The sequence below is a fragment of the Leiobunum rupestre genome, chromosome 2, assembly GCF_980474605.1.
Source record: "Leiobunum rupestre chromosome 2, qqLeiRupe1.1.hap1, whole genome shotgun sequence".
Taxonomy (NCBI): Eukaryota; Metazoa; Arthropoda; class Arachnida; order Opiliones; family Sclerosomatidae; genus Leiobunum; species Leiobunum rupestre.
The window spans coordinates 87,127,939-87,149,784 of record NC_143385.1 but is presented as its reverse complement, the minus strand read 5'-3'; positions in this window follow the sequence as shown (position 1 = coordinate 87,149,784).

The following is a 21,846-nucleotide window of genomic DNA, read 5'->3' as shown; positions in this document are numbered from 1 at the left end:
CCTTAAATCTGCCTTTAAACTGCTTTGGTAAAAGCATTTTGGTTTTAAAATTCTATTCGTCGTATCGAATAGAGTATACGAAAGTTCGCGAATATACGGTTTTCCTGATAAAATAGTTGAGTATTCGACAATTGTGGTAGAAAATATTTGGTGGGCTTTGAATAGGAGTTTCCATAAAATATGGGAGGTCAAGTGTAAATGTTTTTTTCTTCGTCACTAGCTATAGTTATTGAAGATTAGAAAGCACGGGCTGGGGTCGATAAAGATGACTGGAGCCTAAGGTGGTGCTTTGGATATTAGCCTAGCTGATTTTTATTACTATTATTATGAAAGATTTAGAAATTTCAAGTGCACACATGAAACGTGCGTGCCAAAGAGAGTACTAAAGAGCTTAAGCTCGCGACGCAGAAAAAAATAATATTATACTTTTAACATTTAAATTGTTTTTTTTTTAGAAACACCTATTGTTTTTTAATTTTCCTGTTTGAAATCAAACGAATTCCTTAAAATATGACCCTAAATTATAACTTACATGTATGATTTTAGTAAAAACTTACTTGTGTGGAGATGATTTCTGGAAAAGCAATTCAGCCCGAGAAAGGCGTGTCCGACCGGAAATATGTCGGAATTCAAAGTGGAAATACCTTTGAGTCTCGAACGATTCCACCACCGATAGAAGTACAAATACAGGGAAAGACAGAGAACGAACGTGGACAATAGGAACATGTTGTGCGCGGAAGCAGCCAACGACTAACTAAAAAATTCAAAAAACCCGAACACCACTTCTAATGTGATACTTCTACATTATAATAACTCTCCATTTGAATAATTCTTCGAAGTAATTAATAGTTGCTGGCGTATAGAATAGCGCGACTTTCCTCAAAAATCTGTGAATACCCTTCCTTTTCAAAGCCTTCAGATAAACCTGGCTCTGTAATGCTAATTTCCCAACGGTTCCCTTGTCGCATTTTGTTCATGTTACCAGTGGCGTGATAATATTTAAAAAAGTCTATCTTTTTCCTTGAATACACGTCCGGAAATATTTTCTGCCAGAAATGACATTATAACTGTATTTTAATGAAAATGCCCCCGCCTTACCTTATAGCCATAATGAGATACGTACGTCAACGCCATTCTTCTGCTAATGTTTATAGGCGTATTATTATAGATTTATCATTGAAAAAACCCTAATGACCTCTTCGTCACCAGTGTTCCAAAAATACCACTTTTATTAAATATTGTGCATACCACTGGTAAATAATGGTAAATAGTGGTAAATAATGGTAAATAGTGGTAAATAATGGTAAATATTGGTTTATATTATATAATATTATGTGACAAAAATCATTTAAAACGGAATATATCCAATAAAACTCCACTTTTTTACAATAAAATTCTTTTTATTATTAAACGCTACGGCCGTTTCGACGCTATAACTTGCGTTTGAGTTTATATTCGCCTGACGACGACGCCAGTTAGTGTCGAAACGGCCGTAGCGTTTTAATAATAAATTGAATTTTATTGTACAATAGTGGAGTTTTATTTGAAGTTAGGAAATTTTCCACTTTAGAAGATCTTAAACTTTTTAAATTATTTTTTTTTAAATTCCTAGAAATATATTATTAACCATTATTTACCACGCTTACCACTTTATACCATAACGTTATTTACCATAATTAACCACATATTTTACCAGCTGTAAAAAACATATTTGGAACCCTGCCTATCACGTACTTAAGTGATACTTCAGGAAGTGAAAGGCAATAATAAATTACAGGTGTGAAACACCCTCTTAAGAAACACCTCGAGACAAATATAACCATGAAGAAACCCCGACAGTGGATCACCTTGACGAAGCCTCTCTACAACAGGAAAACGCCGACATTATCATTACCGATTTTCGGTGCATCAACAGTTAGTCCTAGTAGGTGAAAGAGAGTCTGAACATGATGAAGTTCCTCTAATGCGGAGCGACACATTCTAAAGCTCAAGTTTGCAAAGGTAAGTAATTACAACTTCGTCATCAGATTCAAGAATATTCGAAGTAATAGCGCTACAAGTACACATTTATAATCTACATTATTATACCAGTATAGTACACCACGGCTCCACTTTTCACCCCTCGAGTCGAAAAGCGGTTGGTGGCGGCTACAAGGGGAAATTATACTTACACATACTTTAGTGGGGGTACCCAAAACCTTTCATGAATCGTTTATTTTTACCTCTCCGAGGGGACTTTGTAACCTAGGAGGGGTTATACAACCACCGTGTCTGTCTGTCTGTGGGTCTGTCTGTCAGGCCTGCGAACGCGTTCGCATTTTCGGGGCAAAGGGTAATCACTGCGTACGCAGTTTCTTAGAATCAGGGAAAAGGTTTTTCCAAAAGTGCCCTCTTTTTGTCATTGGGTGTAGTATAATTTTTTAATCTGCCGGGATTCGAACCCGAGCCCTCTTAAACGACAGGTGAGCGTTTTACCGCAGAACCACGGATACAGTTACGCTTCACTGAAAATTAAAAACTCTTCCGAGGAGAGGTATATTTTGGCTTGCCAACTTGTTTCAAATAAATTCGAATAATTGAATTAGCAAAATTATTTAGTCGATATTAGTAATTTTATGGTAAGACAGTGTACGCGAAGACAGAAAAGAGGTAATGTTTGTACAATATTAAAAAATTGATTTTAGTCGTTTTTCGATGATAGAAAATTAAGAGGGGGCTTCCCCGGTTTTTTTTAACAACAACATATATTTCTTCTGCCGCCCCTGCCGAGAAGGATTCTGGTGGAATATTATCAATCTCTTAAAAGTCGTTCATGTTTCGATTGTAACAAACCCTTCCTAGTAAAGACACCAGTTCCCAAATTAATATTTGTTCATGAAACCTGCCCACGTGGCCAGCTCGCTTCAGTTCAAAAAGAACATTTAGTATTACTGCCTTAATGTTGCGGGAAATTTCATAAACGTATGAGGGGACGTTCAAAAATTACATAACGTAAAAAATAGACTTTTCGAATCCCCCAAAACGCTATGTTAACAAAGAATTAAAAATGGGTTGACCACAACACTTAAATCCCTTAAATTTCGTAACATATACTTTGAACGTCTCAATTTTAATAGCATCGGAAAATTTTAAAATATTATATAACATACAAAATTAAGACTCAAGTTATTGTTTTATATACGGAAAACTAATCATACTATGGTAAATGAGAAAAAACAAGTATAGGACCCGGATGTGACCATTTTGAAGCGAAGGGTGGGACCCGGATGTGACCACGTTGAAGCGAAGGATGGGACCAGGATGTGACCACGTTGAAACGAAGGATGGGACCAGGATGTGACCACGTTGAAGCGAAGGATGGGCCCAGGATGTGACCACGTTGAAGCGAAGGATGGGACCAGGATGTGACAATTTCATATTTCATTATTTTGTTAATCTCAGGAATCATTGATTTAGAGCAAAGGATAATAAACTGATCATTATAAGTAAAAGCATAAGAAACATTATACAATTAAGTATCTTGATAAGTAAATTATCGTTCTTGGAAACATAATTTTTCGCCTTGAACATATTTAAACACTAGGGGGCTTTGTGCCGAGTTAAGTCTTTATTGAGAAGATAATTTTTGGTAATGACCAAATTTATTGTTATTTTGTTGATTATGGAAAATCTTCTATAATTACCACATAATTTTAATAATTTAAAGAAAATTTGTATATATCTAATCTAGGTAAAGTTATTTGGTTTAAGCAAGAAATGATCTATTTATATATAGATATAATGTTTATATTCCGTCGATTTTTTCCTTCGCTACCGTTGCAGCTTTAGGATAAGAACCTAATGTATTATGTAAAAATATTTCAAAAATATTTCTGAGATTAATCATTTTTCCACCTTTTAATTTTCGTATACCGTAAATAATTACAGTAACATTCTGAAATATTGTTGCAAGAAACCCGTCAGACCTATAAAAATCAATATCGCAACGCCATCTGCTGAAAACAAACTGAAACAGATAAGGATATTAAAAAAATTAAGGAGATGAAACTTCTGTTCCTCTATTTTTGGTGAAACCGTGGAAAAAAAATCAGAATGGCGAACATAATTTTCTCAATGCGTAAATGTTGACAAATGAATCAATCAATATCGTGTTTTCGGAAGCGCGATATGTCTGATGCTGTGAAACAAAATTGCGCATGTTTCATTTTGCAGGTTTTTTGGAACTCTCACACGAGTTATTCCAGGAAAAGTAAGCGCTATAGGGTACCAATACCGGGAGGGCTATTATGTAAAAATCAAAAATGACGAAAAAATATCGATTCGTCAAAAATGGCAATGCGCATGTGGTGAAGGGGCTGATATCGCAATATCAAACTATCGATGGTGTAAGTTCAATTTTAAGTAGTGGCAGTTTATCCGATATTTGAGTCAAATCATAAACTAAATGCTTAAGCGGACGTAAAATATCTGTTTATTTTTAGTAACCAAGACTTAAATTGGCACCATCGACCGTGGTCGAAGCATTTCATTAAAATCACTTAATCATTACAGACCGCACGATTTTGAATTTGACCCATACTATCGATAGTTTGATATTTCCATTTTCTGCAGACGCGCATTGTCATTTTTGTCGTATCATGATTTTTTTCATTTCTTATTTTTACACATTAGTCTCACAGCACATGTTTGGTGTTACTAGACTTTTAAGACACCAACATTTTTATTTTATTTGTGTATTTTAGAATTTTTTATTTTAATTTCTATTTTGAACAAATTAGTAGAGGGGAAGGGGTTTTGTACAATCATTAAATTGGAGATGGGAGGGAGTCACAGAATTACGTAACGTCACGTATCATAATTCGGTACCAGAACCCAAATTATCAATTACTGTAACAATTTAATACTTGTTTTTGTCATTATAATAGTATGATTAGTTTTTTTAAATGTAAAGAAAATAAAAGGTTTACTTCCATTTAAGAATAATTTAATTATTTTAAGGGTTATAGTTAACTAATATAATTTAAAGGGATCAGCGTTTTTATGATGTAATTTAAGTGGTGGGGTTTGCGAATTGATTATCTCTGTTACGAGGGAAAGTTTGAGGCGAACAAGAAGTTAAACGTATTTTGTGCAGCGTTGCATCATCTTCTAATAAATAAATGCATGTTGCTTATATAAAAATTACCGGGTCTTTATTCTATATTGGACATTAAAGCGTTCAATATCAGCTATTTATATATTTAATATATATTGAGGTTTTAATAACAGCTGTTTCGTTTTTCTCTAGCACCAACAAATAAAATTCATTCATTTCAGCCCAAATCAAGTGATGTACAGTGCACTTAAATCATGAACGGTTCTTCGTGATACATAGGACATTAAAGCGTTCAATATCAGCTATTTCCACAATTAATTTCTAGTTTGGAAACAAATTTAGAGACTAAATACTTTTTTCTCATTTACAATAGTATGATATGTTTTCCAGATATAAAACAGTAACTGAAGTCTTGATTTTGAATGTTTTATTATAATTTAAAGGTTTCTGATGCTATTATTATTGTGGTGGTTAAAGAATATGTTACGAGATTTAGGGGGTTGTGGTCTTTCCAATTTTAAGTCTTTGTTAACAGAGAGTTTGAGGGACTCGAAAAGTCTATTTTTAACGTTAGGTAATTTTTGAACGTCCTCTCATACGTTCATAAAATTTCACGCAACATTATGGCAGTAATACTTAATGTTCCTCTTGTACAGAAGTGGGCTGTCCACGTGGGCTTGGAACCTAGGGGACTAAAAAATATAATTTTTTAGAACTACCCACCAAAAAGTAAAACAACTAAACCCCCAAAACATAATTTGAATGATCTATAAAAGCAGTTGGAACCTTGGAATTATTATTTTTATAAATACTTGTTAAATAAAACAACAATAGCTGCATACAGAAAGTAGTAGGTATCAGGTACAATTTACTAAATAACACAAAATGACCAGTCATTGACCAGTTTGAGAATGAGACTATAGTCGTTGTTTCTGAAGCCAAAAATACCCACTTCAAATCTGCTGCCTCGCTTGTCACATTCGCGGAATCACCGAAACTAGAATTTGTTGTACCAGACGAATATTTTAACAAAATAATGAGAGATAAAAAATTTAATAATTAACTTAGTTCAGCAAAAAAGTTTGCGTTTGTCGAAATGTAACGGAAACACCCGTTGACCGCGACATCTCCCATGAGGTAATCAGATATTTGAAATTTTTCATACTTCTTTTGCGATAAATTCACGCTAAATAGCACTGCCCAAATCCGATTTTAGAATTGTAAATCCGAAATTTAGAACAGCCCAAAACTTCCAGAATTTCGCTCTATTGTAGGCCCTGCTAGCAGGGAGTACAGAACGGGAGATGAAAAGAGGGGTTTTTTTTTGGTTCTGCTGCAATGAGCTACACTTCAGCAGGCGCCTCTGCAAAATACGGGACACCTCGACTATTTAACGCCATCTATTATCAGCGTCCATGCGGTTTTTGTTGAAAAATTCAAATTTTATAATCACGTGGTGAAAATAAGCATGGATCATTGTTACATAAATCGACTTTCAAAAGTCAAACAAAAAAAATTAATTATTTTAACAGATCTTATAATTATTTTATATCATTTTATACAATTTATTTTTCTATATTAGGGAATGCGTTTAATAAGTCCATGTTTGAAATATGATACAAAATTATATTTACATTGATTTAGTACTATGATTTAAATTGTATTGTATCCTAAAAATGATACGCTTTACTCTAGAAACTTGGGATTATGCCAGATAATTTAAATATTTACAATTAGGATCTACATTATCTAATGAAAAACGGCAGCAGCCACTTTCTCCATAAACAACAAAGCCACAAAAATTAGGTAGATGGCGCAAAAAGCCGTATCTTGTCCCGTATTTTGCCAACCTTCCACCCCCTTTCAACCCACTCCACCTCGATTCTCTGGCTTCTTGGTTGATAACCCTAAAAGATCTGGCAAAACGACTCCCGTTATGTACTCCCTGCTGCTAGGAAAGGTTTGTTACAATTATTAACGACTTTTTAGAAATTAATAATGTTCCGCCAGCATCACCATAGTCAGTTTTTATGGAAGGGGAAAGCCGAAGTGGTTTTTTACAGGTGGTAAATAATGTGGTTATTAAAGGTAAATAACGTTATGGTATAAAGTGGGAAACGTGGTTAATTATGGTAGATAATGGTTAATAATATATTTCTAATAATTTAAAAAAAAAATATTTTAAATTTGGAACAGACTTGTAAAGTAATGATATAGTTGTAGATCTTCTAAAGTGGATATATTCCGTTTTAAATGATTTTCTTCACATTCTATTATAAAATTTAAACCAATATTTACCATTAATATATTTACCATTATGTACCAGTAGTGAGAGCGCATAGTTACAAAAAACATCCAAATTGTTCGTAATTGGAATACAGCTATACTCTCGACTACCCAATTTTTATTTTGCAAAAAAACCTACTGAGAAAAAGGTTATAAGCAAAAAAACCCGCTTGTTGCCGAGAGCGGGCACAATTTTAAAGGGGCTCCAAAGTTCGGTAGCAAAAAAAAAATTAAATTGAGTATGCTTTTCATTCCCCCCAACCCCTCACTCAGCCTTGGCAGAGGCGGGAAGAGTCAACCGTAAATTTCGCACTTTACTGACTTTACGCACATTTTGCCACCGAACTTTGGAGCCCCTTTAAAATCAATTATTCTAAGTTGCCCCGCATCTCCGCAACTTTACGAATAAAAAATGGTTAACCGCGTGAAGCTCGGGTGGTAAAGTTATTAATTTTTTATGGTGATACGTGTCATAGTACCTGAAGCATCGACAGTATCCTATCTAGTTAAATGTTAATGCTAAACATTTAACCGCACCACCTACAAATGCGCGAAGGCTAAGCTCAAATGTACCGTTATGGGCACTTGTGAAGGAAATTGTTATCCGTAGTAATGCAGTTTCCCTTAATGCAATAAAATAATTTAAATATTTTCACATTTATAAATTGAAATTATAAATTTATAGTAATTGTAATTGTTTTTTTATAAAAATCATATTGGTTTAAGTATGTAATAAACGTAGATAATTTAGTTGCATTTGAAATTTTAGTAATTTATTGGGTAGACGTAATACTCAAATATTAAAAAAAAAAACTATAAATTTAAGAAAAACGTATAGTAGTAGTAGTACTACGTATCACCATAAATAAAATAATAACTTTACCACCTTTACCACTAGAGCTACAAGTGATTTACCATTTTTTATTCGTAAAGGTACGGAGATGCGGTGCAACGTAGAATAATTAATTATAAAACGCAATTAAATGAAGATGCGTTCTCGGCAAGAAGCGGGTTTTTTGCTTATAAAATTTTTTCCAGTAGGTTTTTTTTTAATTAAAATTATGTAGTCGAGAGTATAGCTCAAGGCACGTGTATATCAATTTTCAGAGCTGTATACCAATTCCAAAAACTTAATCACCATACGCTCTCACTACACTATTTACCAGTGGTATGCAGAATATTCGATAAAAATGGTATTTTTGGGACACTGGTGTTAGATATTTACTGACAAGCGTACTAATTTTATTCCAAACGAAGAGCCCATTAGGGGTTTTTTTTTAAATCAGCTAGGCTAATACCCAAGGCACCACCTTAGGCCTAAGTCATCAACCGACTTTTGAAGCCTTTAATTCAGGTGGCCGGGTTACAATGCGTAGGAGGGTGGTGGCAAGCCTTGCATGCCACGCGATCGAGCCAACAGCTCCCTACACTTACTATTACCGTTAACCGTAGTTGGATGACCGTTTTTTGGATGATAAATGTATAAATATACGCCTATTAGCATTAGCAGAAGAATGGAGTTGACGTACGTTTTCCATTATGGTTATAAGGTAAGGTGGGCATCATTTTCATTAAAATACTTAAAGCTAATGTCTTTTCTGCATAAAATATTTGAGGAAAACGTTCAAGGTGAATTCAAGGAAAAATAAGAAGTGGGGAAAAAGAAAACCAAGGCTTTCTTTTTAAATATTATCACGCCACGATTAACACGAGCAAAATGCGATAGAGTACACATGGGAAATAAGCAATACTGATAGAACAAATTCAGAACCTGGTTTTTCCGATGGTTGTTGAAAGCACGGATATTCCCAGATTTTTTAGCAAAGTCACGCCAGCAACTATTAATTACTTCGAAGAATTATTCAAATGGGGAGTTATTGTAATGTATAAGTATCACATTAAAAGTGGTGTTCGGGTTTATTGTTTTTTTAGTTAGTCGTTGGCTAATTCTGCGCATAACATGTTCCTATTGTCCACGTTCGTTCTCTGTCTTTCCGTGTATTTGTACTTCTATCGGTGGTGGAATCGCTCGAGACTCAAAGGTATTTCCACTTTGAATTCCGACATATTTCCGGTCGGACACGCTTTTCTCGGGCTGAATTGCTTATCAAGAAATTATAATTAGGATAATTTTTAAATAAAGCGTTAAATTTCAAACAGGAAAATTAAAAACCAATGGGTGTTTCTATAAAATAAAACAAAAAAAAATAAAAGTATAAAATAATTGTTTTTCTGTGTCACGAGCCTAAGCTTTTTAGAACTTTCTTTGGCACGCACGTTTCACTGGTGGAATTCAAATTCCTACAAAATTAGTTACCACCCTAGGCCCCAGTCATCTTTATCGATCCCAGCTCTTATCTTCAATAACTATAGCTAGTGACGAAGAAAAAAACATTTACACTTGACCTCCCATATTTTATGGAAACTCCTATTCAAGGCCCAACAAATATTTTCTACCGCAATTGTCGAATACTCAACTATTGGATCAGGAAAACCGTATATTCGCAAACTTTCTTATGCTCTTGTCGATTCGACGGATAGAATATTAAAACAAAAATGCTTTTAACAAAGCAGTTTAAAGGCAGATTTGAGGGAAGGGCTAGGTTGGGACCTACAGAGGATCAGATATTAATGATATTTTAGATTTCTAGAAATTTTTTTGGCAACAATTTAAAAAGTAAAGTATATTTTATTTGAACCTTGAAACCAAAATAGTAAATTGGTAAAATATGAAATTGTAAATGAGTTTATATTTTGGAGAAACTTTACTTTGTAACTAGCGCGTTTGTATACAAAAAACTATCCGTACGCCCTCTTTTTGTGGTCGTCTAAAATCAAGGTTACTGGTCTAAGCAGACGCTAGATTTCTGTTATGAAAAGTTTATATTTGGCCCTGTTGTTCTTGTTGTTTGTGACATTCGGGAAGTCGTCGTCTGCTACACTGTCGTAACCCAATAGAAGACTTTCCATCAGTTTTGTGTAAGAAGAATGTAATCCACCGGGAATAGTGGAATAATCCTGTAAACCCCAGCGTCTGGAGGCAGAGAATCAGGAAGTCGTATGAGGACGACCACCAATCCCCTAATTACTCGTATCGGGTCAAAGGAGGAAACAAAACAATTTTGTATTTTACTAGCAACAAAAGTAGTTTTGCTACTTTTGCTAGCAATCAGTAGCTTGAACATATTATTTTAAAAGATTTTCTATTCTTTTATGTGAAAGCTTCAATGGATTGTTGGCATTTGTTGATACTTTTGAAATTTTGATATTAAATCAAAAATAAATTGCGAAACACTCGTTGCCTTCCTAAATGTACATGTGTTTTACTAATTAACTAAAATACAATTTTATACATGGTTAGTAAAAAAGTTTCAATTTTTACCACTTCTTTTGGATTTGAAACAAAGTTATCAACTGCGATAACAAGGTTATACAGAGAATGGAACTTCATGCAACAAACCTGTGGTCTAGAATATATTTATGATGTCAATTTTGGTAAAAGTCTCACTTGTAACGAACCCTTAAGTTTTAGAATTTTTGTGATATCTTGCCAGGTGATTCTTCAGAAGCTCTTCATTAATAAACTTTCAAAAATATAACTTTTACCTAATTTAATAGCCACAAAATAGTCACTGAATTATAGAAAATTAATCCTAGATACATCTAAATACATGTCAAAATGCAGGTCTTACTCAACAACTGAGATTTTCTCTCTCTGCAAAAATCAGACTTTGTTTATAAATACTGCGGAAAAATAAGAGATGGAATTTAATTCTGCTCCATGAAGCGGCAATCTCAAACATACCAAATTAACCTTATAATCCGTACTCCTAGTATTGTTATATTACAATAAATAATTATTTTTCTAGGAAGTTTTAAATGTGTAGAGTCCGTGAACCCAGAATGTATGAACTAATATAGTTTTATGGTCTAATTGTTTCTATGAAAGCAGAGGCTTAAAGGTTTAATTATTTAAATTAATAACGGTTATTATATAAATAAAGAAATTTCAACAAAACAATTCCCAAAATAAAAGGTGTATTAATTCTTTTAAAGTGCGAAAGACAAGCTACACTCGTTAAAATAGAATCCGACATTTAATTTTTGCATTTGTGGCGGAGCTCGTAAAAGTGAAAAGTCTTAATTTTTAGCAGTCTGACTATGAAATTTCCTACCTTTGGCTATACTAATTTGCCCCATAGAAAGGTTAACTGAGGCCTTATATTGCTCTGCATTATCGGGCAGAGTTAATTCGTTTTGATATTATAACGATTATTTAGAATAGAAGTTAGTGTTTGTAACTTTCAATATTTGTGTTAAACGTTTTGATATTTTAACGTTGCCTGGCGATCTTACGCAGCGGTACAATCAGTGGGGTTGCTAAAAGGTTCCATTTAATAATCCAAAATTAATGCAACTCCGTACGTGGTGAAAGTAGATTTAGTACGAATATAAATTACAAGACACAAGTAAGTTCCTTTAGTGGAAAAATGCCGATCATAAAAACAAAAAAACCATTCTCTGCGGAAAACAAAGTTTGCCTCTAAATAACGAGCTAGCGAGTATTTCACACCATGCGCTTAAAATAATATACGTTCTTATATTACATTTTGTTTAGAAATCCTGCTGCACTTTCGCCTCGCAGCAAGAGGAGCCGGGTTCAATCCCAGCTTGTGGCACTGGGCGAAAACTCGGAACAACTCCTTCTGCGTTGAGTTTGCAAGTTCTTTCCCCACTGGTTTAAGGGGTTTTCCCCCGAGCTCTTCAGTTTCCCCTTCCATAAAAACTTGTTGAGGTTAACGATAATAGTTATTGTAGGGAGCTGTTGGCTCGCGTGGCATTCAGGGCTTGCCCCCACCCTCCTACGCATTGTAACCCGGCCACCTGATTTAAAGGCTTCAAAAGTTGCTTGATGACTTAGGCCTAAGGTGGTGACTTGGGTATTACCCTAGCTGATTATTATTATAGTTATGGGAGCTTTTAAACATTTATCAAGAGATGGAATATTTTACCTCAGAATATTTCATAAGAATGCCGTTTGCCTTACATCATGCAGATGCTGTTAAAGTAAGTATCAAATTCAGTGACTCATTCAGGGAGATACACATGGGTAATGCGATTTCTGTAAAATCCTAGGCTGATCCAATAACCATGGTTGAGCTAGTGACTAAATGCTCGACACGGATGTCACTTCAAGCGTATCTGAAACACCATTTGCAAAACAGTTAATCGGAAAACCTTGCTAGTCTTCTTAATTAGAAGTGGAAGAATAATCGCATCTATGGTCTTTTATTTTAAACTTTGAAAAGTTTTAATTTATGTTGATTTGTTTAAGTCTGGAAAAGACCAATTATCGAGCCTTTATTAAATAGAATTCTAAAACTCAAAAATGAACAAGAACTTGCTTTTAATTAATTTTTGTTCGAAATTTATTAAGGTGTTTGTTCAACTAACATCTGCAACATAAGGAATATTAATTATAGATATTGGTCAAAAGAACAGTATTGAAAAATCCATCATACTTAAATATTGATAATAATAATAAAAAAAATAATAATTTTATTAAAATGGAAAGGTTTTGTAAATGACCGATTCTTGTCTTTTTATTTAACGAATAAGGGCTGGGATGGTTAAAAGTATGTTATTAAATAAATCTAAACAAATTAAAATTTTATATAGCAACTCAATTTAATTTAATAAAATTAATTGTGAAAAACCAAAATAAGTTTCGATTAACAACGGTCTTCTATTCTTTAATTGAGGTCCAGTAGTGGTGCGTTCAAAGACTTTACCCCATTAAGAATTTGAATTACATTACAAGAAGTTGATCGTCTTTCATCTTTTAGCGCTTCAGAATATTCAGGATGCTTCCTTCGACTGTGATCTGAAGTCTTCTTTCAACCATGTCGGTCCATGCCACCAGAAATCAGACGTTGAACGATATTTCAGAGATTTTCCTCGTGTGGGTAAGTCGGATGGGTTTTCCTTTCCTTTGCAATGATTCCACGACTCAGGATACGCCAGCGTCTGTATTTCTCCTACTCTGTTAGACACGAATGGTTTCCAGAGCTCTGATGATCCTTTTATCCAATACAAGGAAATCGCTGAATCGGTCAGATAGCGTTGTCGATATGTGAGTGGTTAGCTGTGCTCCAAGTACAGCGCCCATGAGACGTTCCAGTCGAGGAAGTGTGAGTTTTTGCAGTGGTGCTTCTCTCGATTTAGCGGCCACTAGCGAGGTTCGGATAGTTCTGGTGTCATCTTTATACCGTAGGTAGATTTTAACCACACACGCCATTTCGATTGCGTCTACGAAACCATGAAGTTGCATATTTTCAAGAGAATGATCTCCAACGAACAGGTAATAAACCCTGGGAATTTTGATCCGTCAAAGATCTGCCAACTCTTCGCACCATTGATTGAATTTCGAAGCTAATTCTCGTGGAAGTCTTTCATCCCATGATATTCCTATTTGCCACAATTGCTGGAAAGGCATTTTAGCACGTAGGGCGAATGGCGCCAGCATCCCAAGAGGGTAAAAAACTCGGGCGACCGTCTTCAGGACACCTCTCTTCGTATTGGTAATTCCGATGATAACCTGCATATTAGAACTGGTATCGTTCAGCAAGCAATTTTCCGTGGTATCCCAAAAAAACCCGAGAACTTTGACCGGAGATGAATCGGCCTCAGATTCTGGTTCTGAACTTAAGGGAGTTAGTTTTCCACTTTCGCGTTTTCATGTTAGCTTCATGTAAATTCTTGACTACTTCTGTACAGGTTGATTGAGAATCTTTGATATCATTCCCTCTTGCTACAAAATCTTCAACATCAGGCGACACACAGTCAGATTTTCGGTTTCGTACTTCTTTGTATGTAATCGTACCGTAGCTGCTAATAGAAACGGACTAGCTTTGACTCCAAACGGAACCCGGGTGATTCAGTATTCACAGAGTGTAACCGGATCTTGTAAATGGTTGTCTCTGACGTTGATTCAAATGAACCGTAGTATATCTCGTTCTCTCTCTATGATAGAAATTTGTAAAAATGCTATTTCCCAATCGCCCATGAAGCCAATTTTTTTTTCTCTCGGAATCTTAGCAATATATCCAACAGCTCCAGATTCAAATTAAGTCCGGCGTTAAGACAATCGTTCAATGAAAGTTTCTTGTTACCGTGCGAAGAGGCAACGTAAACGATTCGCATTTTCGATGTTTCTCGGGACTCTTTAACTACAGCTTTATGTGGTAGGCAATATAGAACGACACCCCTTGTTTTCTGATCCACTCTTTCGATTATTCCCTGGCGTAGCTGGTCTCTAAGAACTGGATTGTACTAGGCGAATAGAGTTGGATTTCTAATCATACAATTAAGTAAGTCAGGTGTTCTCAAAACGCCACATCATAATTATCGTAGAGTTCCAGTTTGTTCGTTTTCCAAGGAAAAGAAGTCTCATATCGATCATTTCGCAAAGCAATGTTGTCTTCGTAGAACCTGGCTTTCATCTGGATCTCTGGTTCCGACGTCAACTATTCCAATAGAATCCTGTTCCCAGACGCACACTCCTAAAAACGTTGGGTTAAATGATTTTGGTTATTTCATTTTTAACTACTTTTTGAGACAAACGCAAAATTTGGGTTAAACAAAATTAGGTTGTTTTTAAGATAATATCTACCGCATTACAAAGATATTACCTCGAATATTAAACGAAAGGATTTTTTAGTCTGTAATTTTTTATATTTATTAATGATTTTTAAATTAATAAATTTAATCAGAATTTACACGTTTATATATTGATCATTAAAAAATATAAGGTTCTTGCGAACAAATAAATTTGAAGCTCCTCGAAAGAAGTCTTACTGCTGAAAATGTTAGTTGTATTGAAAAATGTTCATTTATTTGCTGTCGATGAAAATAATTTTCAATATTTAGGAGATTAGGCCCCGGCTAGGAAACAGATAAGGATACGATACGGTCTACTAGTGTATACATAGCCTTATTGTTCTCACACTTAACGCGGTACTCATTCTTTCTGCTCGTTTTCTAACGGGCGTAAACTCTGTATTACTTCATACTTGCGCGCTTGGATTCTGTAAGTGCCTGCGCAAAAGCCATTTCGGCTTGGTAGGCCAAGTTCCTATTAGTGAAACAAATAAATAAATAAATAGTTAATAACAAATGATTTGCAGTCATATTACGTGTCGCATAAATTGAAAAGCCAAGGCTAATCAATTAAACGTTTTGCCCTATTCTATTGCACGTTTTAACAATGCAGACATACTTGAATACTATAAGTATATAATCTTTCACCGAAACTGTGTAGTATTTATCTATTTTGTAAACTAATAAAACTTTATTTGAATTATGAAATATTAATTAAATTATTAAAAATTTTTTGATTGTTTATATATTAATTTTAATCTGCCGTTTAACATTTAAAATATAAGATTCTAAAACTAAAATAATTTTTTTAATTCGAATTATTTTGCCGCGAAAGTAGCTTCGATTAGAAAAGTATTGATTTTTCTCCTCGGACATTCTGGCACGCCATCCTACGGGACGCGGAGGAACTACCCTCTCTCGCGTATCCTCCCATTCTCTTCGCCTGTTCATCCCAAGTTGCAGCACGGCAAGGTCTCCTTAGTAGTCTCCATAAGAGGGCTCTTCCCGTCTCTCTGACGGGTGTGTTGAAAGCGGTCCACGCCGGATTTTCAGACGTTATTTCCGCCACTTGCGCTATACTTCGCAACGCTGTTCGGACTTGATAACTTTCTGCGGACTATTATTATCTCGTTTTTTTGTTATTCGATTTGTCGCGTATTTTATTTTTGTTTTGTGTGTTCATTTTATTGCATTGTTCGCTTTTAGTGTTTGTTAATTTTTCCATTTGTTTTATTTAGAATCTGGTGCGCTTGGTATGAAGGCCCATTGCTATATACACCAATATTCATTCTCGTTATTTTGCCCCCCCCCCCCCTCCTCCCACCACCCCAAACCTGTCCGACGCCGAGTCCGAACCGTACGCCGGGTCCCTTTCTCGGAACGGCACCCGGCAAATATCGATCGCGCCGAGTCCTTTCGGTTTCTCGGACTTCTGAAAGGTTCCCCCGACCTGCGCAGCCGGGTCCTGTGCCGAGCCGAGTGCCGACACCGGTTCGATTCTGTTCTTACTGTATTTGGTTTAAGCTAGGAGGATTCAAGTGTACACTTGAATCCTCCTAGGTTTAAGAGATAAATGTATTATGCAAAAATATATTAAAAATATTTCCTATACTGGTGATTTTTGCACCTTAAAATTTTCGTAAACCGTAAATAGTTACGGTAACATTCTGAATTATTGTTGCAAGAATCCCGTCAGACCTAAAAAATCAATATCGCAGCGCCATCTGCCGATATGTAACGGAAACAGTTAAGGAAATTTAAAAAAAGGAATTGAGTGAAGAAAACGCTTCTTAAAGATTCCTTTATTTAAGGCGGTTCTGGGGAGAGCTACAATTTAGTCTGAGAACCGGACTGAAACAGTTCCCAGATAACTACGGGATTATTACGGACGGTATTAGAACTAGGAAAAAATACAATGAATCATTGCTTCTTACTGAGTTTTATTGAAGCCTTAATATGGTTACTAAATTTATTTTAAGTTTTGTTTCATTTGGAAACTTCTAAATTCTGCATCCGGCAGAGGCTGATTTTCTCGCTAGTTTAGGCGAGCTTCTTTTATGTTCTGACAGACTGACTAGCCTCTCTTGAGGTCCGGTCAGTTATATGGAAAATTTATCCCTCCCCTTCTGCCGTTGGAAAGTTTTTGGCGATGATGTGGCCAGATTCCCCAGTGCTCTATTTCCCCGCACTTATCATAAGTTGATAGGAATTTACGAAACTTGCCAACGACACCCAAGGAGGGTTTTTCCCAAATATACAATACAGTGGTTAAATAAAATACATACCACGAAAATAGGAAAGGGAATATATACAATTAGATTTACACACACTAAAAGTTAAACTTAAACTATACAATGAAATGAAATTTATACACTATTTATACACTATTTAATATTAACATAAAGGAGGAAAACGCTTTTTACATTTTTAACATTGAGTAGCCAGCACACTTCCCGAGATGAAACTTCTATTCCTCTATTTTTTGTGAAACCGTCGAAAAAAAAAACAGAATGGCGAACATCATTTTTTCATTGAGTAAATGTTGACAAATGATTGGTTTGGAAGCGCGATGTAGAGTAATGGCAGTGCTACGTCACACGACGTCACCCTATTCGAAAAAAATTTGCGTCCACAATAGAGGCCATGGCCAAAGCTACGTCTGATGCTGTGAAACAAAATTGCGCGCGTTTCATTTTGCAGGTTTTTTGGAACTCTCACACGGGTTATTCCAGGAAAAGTAAGCGCTTTAGGGTACCAATACCGGGAAGGATATTCTGTAAAAATCAAAAATGACGAAAAAATCTCGATCCGTCAAAAATGGCAATGTGCATGTGGTGAAGGGCCGGCGGATGTCGAAATATAAAACTATTATTGTGTAAGTTCAATTTTAAAGGGGAACGGTCAAGCTTTAACCAGTTAGATAGCCCTATAGCCCATTAAAATCTAAAATTTATGGCGAAAACCGCATCAAAAAATACTGAGTGGTTAATTTGTAATAAAATAAAGACATATCGGAAAATCGACACCTGGTGAGAACGTAAAAGCGCCCGCTGCTGAAGACGCAAAAAATTTGTTTTGCACGCGCGGCGCGTTCCAGTTATAAGAGACCTAAGCCTAAATTGCGCGATTTTAAAAGTTAATATAGTTCGCAAATCACTCATACGGGGTTAGGGGCGCTGGCGGCAGCCCCTAAGATGGCGGCTAAAATTCAAACCCAAACACCTGGCGTTATTTTTCGTTACAACTTTTGGACCAAAAGCTATTTTTTCAAGATAAAAAAAGGTACGTGTTAGTATATTGAACGTCTTGTTAATCTTTTGATACGGAAATAGGGCCATATTTGGAAAAGCTTGGCCGTTCCCCTTTAAGTAGTGGCAGTATGTTACGCTATATCCGGTATTTGAGTCTAATCATAAACTAAATGCTTAAGCTTATTTTTGGTACCCAAGACTGAAATTGGCACCATCGAGCGTATGTCGAAGCATTTCATTAAAATCACTTACGTCGGCATTTTTTGAATTTGACCAATACTATCGATAGTTTGATATTGCAACAACATTTTTATTTTATTTCTGTATTTTAGAATTTTTTATTTTGATTTCTATTTTGAACAAATTAGTAGAGGGGAAGGGGTTTTGTACAAGCATTAAATTGGAGATGGGAGGGAGTCACAGAATTACGTAACGTCACGTATCATAATTCTGTACCAGAACCCAAATTATCAATTACTGTAGCAATTTAATACTTGTTATTCTCTTTATAATATATATTTAGTATGATTAGTTTTTTTTAAATCTAAAGAAAATAAAAGTTTTACTTCCATTTAAGAATAATTTAATTGTTTTAAGGGTTATAGTTAACTAATATAATTCAAAGGGATCAGCGTTTTTATGATGTAATTTAGAGGTTGAGGCTTACGAATTGATTATCTCTGTTACGAGGGGAAGTTTGAGGCGAGCAAGAAGTTAAACGTAATTTGTGCAGCATTGCATCCTCTTCTAATAAATAAATGCATGTTGCTTATATAAAAATTACCGGGTCTTTGTTCTATATTGAACATTAAAGCGTTCAATATCAGCTATTTATATATTTCATATTGAGATTTTAATAACAGCTGCTTCATTTTTCTCTAGCACCAACAAATAAAATTCATCTGCAATTGCATTTTAGCCCAATCCAAGTGATGTACAGTGCAATTAAATCATGAACGGTTCTTCGTGATACATAGGACATTAAAGCGTTCAATATCAGCTATTTCCACAATTAATTTCTAGTTTTAATTGAGATATTTTGAATATAGATACTGTTTACTTTATTGATTTTCTTATTAAAGGAACACTGTATCTTAAGTACTTTCTTAACAGCGGATCCGATCAATCATAGTTTGGAATTATGAAACCTGGTAAATTCAAACACAAACAAATTAAAATGAATTAATTAAGATTAACAATGTAAGTTTAAAGACCCTTAAGCCATCATTTTTAAAATAATCACCCCACAAAAATGTTTACAGTCATCATTACATTTGTGATTGGTGTTTATTTACATAAAATATTAGTGTGTATTTACATTTCTGATAAGTGTTTACTGACATTAATGATAAGTGTTTATTTACATTATTTATTAGTGTGTATTTACATTTCTGATAAGTGTTTACTAACATTTTTGATTAGTGTTCATTTACAATAATGATTAGTGTTTATTTACATTGATGATTAGTGTCTGTTTACATTGATAATTAGTGTTTATTTACATTTCTGTTAAGTAATTATTTACATTATTTATTAGTGTGTATTTACATTTCTGATAAGTGTTTACTAACATTAATGATTAGTGTTTATTTACATTAATGATTAGTGTTTATTTACATTAATGATTAGTGTGTATTTACATTTATGATTAGTGTTTATTTACATTAATGATTAGTGTTTATTTACATTTATGATTAGTGTTTATTTACATTAATGATTAGTATTTATTTACATTTATGATTAGTGTTTATTTACATTTATGATTAGTGTTTATTTAAATTTATGATTAGCGTTTATTTAAATTTATGATTAGTGTTTATTTACATTTATGATTAGTGTTTATTTACATTTATGATTAGTGTTTATTTTCATTTATGATTAGTGTTTATTTACATTTATGATAAATGTTTATTTACATTTATAATTAATGTTTATTTATATTGATAATTTGTGTTTATTTACATTTATGATTTGTGTTTATTTAAATTTAAATAAATGATATCTCTAATTAAATTTTGAAATTGAATCGATGTAAAATTTATATAATTAAGATAGTGTTGGATCTCGCCGGCCAAGTTATCAAGTACGTTTTTGCAAAATTAAGTGTTTTTAAATTACTTTTCTTGTGGTTGCTTAATTGCTTATAAACGTGCACCGACCAAAGATGGATTTTATATTAATAATTGGCAATTAGTTCGCAAAACAGGTGTCAGAATAGGTAATAAGGGCGTTGAAGGTTAAAATGGACGCTTAAAAAGAAATACCTCACATTTTTTGTTAAATAGTTAAGACGTACTTTAGATAAAAAAGTAGCAATACGTTTAGAAAATAAATTACAAGAATGTGGTCATAGCTATTTATCCACCAGAGGGCATACAAGGTCACAATAGAATTAGCAAGTGAAAACTATTTAATAGTTTATCGAGGACGGTAGGTGTTGTAAAGGACGATCTATGATATAATAGCATAGTGTTGCATGAAAATCAAACCTAGCTTAACTCAGTAAGCCAACTACCGGAATGGGTCAAACGGGAGCTGTCCACTTAAGACTTGATATCTAAGAACTTTTTTCTTCGGCAACTACCATTTTATCAAGGCATTTGAACTTGTGCAGCCAATTACCAATGACCGAGTTAAATTGCGTAAGAAGGTGAGAGCAGGCCCTTCGTGCCACGCGAGCCAAAAGCTCCCTTCACTTAATTTATTTCATCTGTTTAGTTACAGACAGTAAAGCTATAGCAAGATCTTACAAAGGCATGCTTGTAATGTAACTGAACCAAATTATAGACTTTGATTTCACGTCAAATGTGGGCGCCGCCATTTTTACAGACTACTCTGCTATCATGGTTGCTTATGAGTCACTTCTTATTTTCCAAATAGACGAATATTATAAATGGAATAATAACGCGACATTGAGAGAACATAATTCCGTTGTATACAATGGTTTGTTTTATAAACGCTATTTGTACGTTTTCGGTGACGCTCTACAATTTTCTCATTGACAATTTTCTTATAGCACCTAGCGGTTAAAATTAAAATTTTCAAAAAATGTGAAAATATTTTTCGATGTATATGCAATTTTGGTAGAAAGTGTCCCCTGGCACGTATAATGCACAGTACAAATTTCAACGTTCTAGAAAACATAGGTTTTGAAATAAATCCCTTTTTCGCCTCTAAATACGGGAAAAATCTCAATTAATATGAAGGAATTCGAAGAATTTACCAAATTCACCATCTACAACACTGCTATTTGAGCGAATTTGTCGGAGTTTTGTGAGGTGCAATGGCGGATCCATGTTCAAGAGCGAAACAGTTTACAGGCGAATAACTCAGAAATAAGATAAAAATAAAATAAAAGATAAAACTTGACTAGCAAACTATGCTTATAATAATACTGTGACAGACAATATAGTAAAAAATTATGAACCAAAATGTACCTGGTGATCACAAACGTGTTTTCTGAGAAATCAACGTGTCTCCTTTGACGTATCTTCAGATTGTGAGCTCCAACGGGATCTAATTCGGTGGGTGAAGTGTGGTCCCTATTTAGTTTTG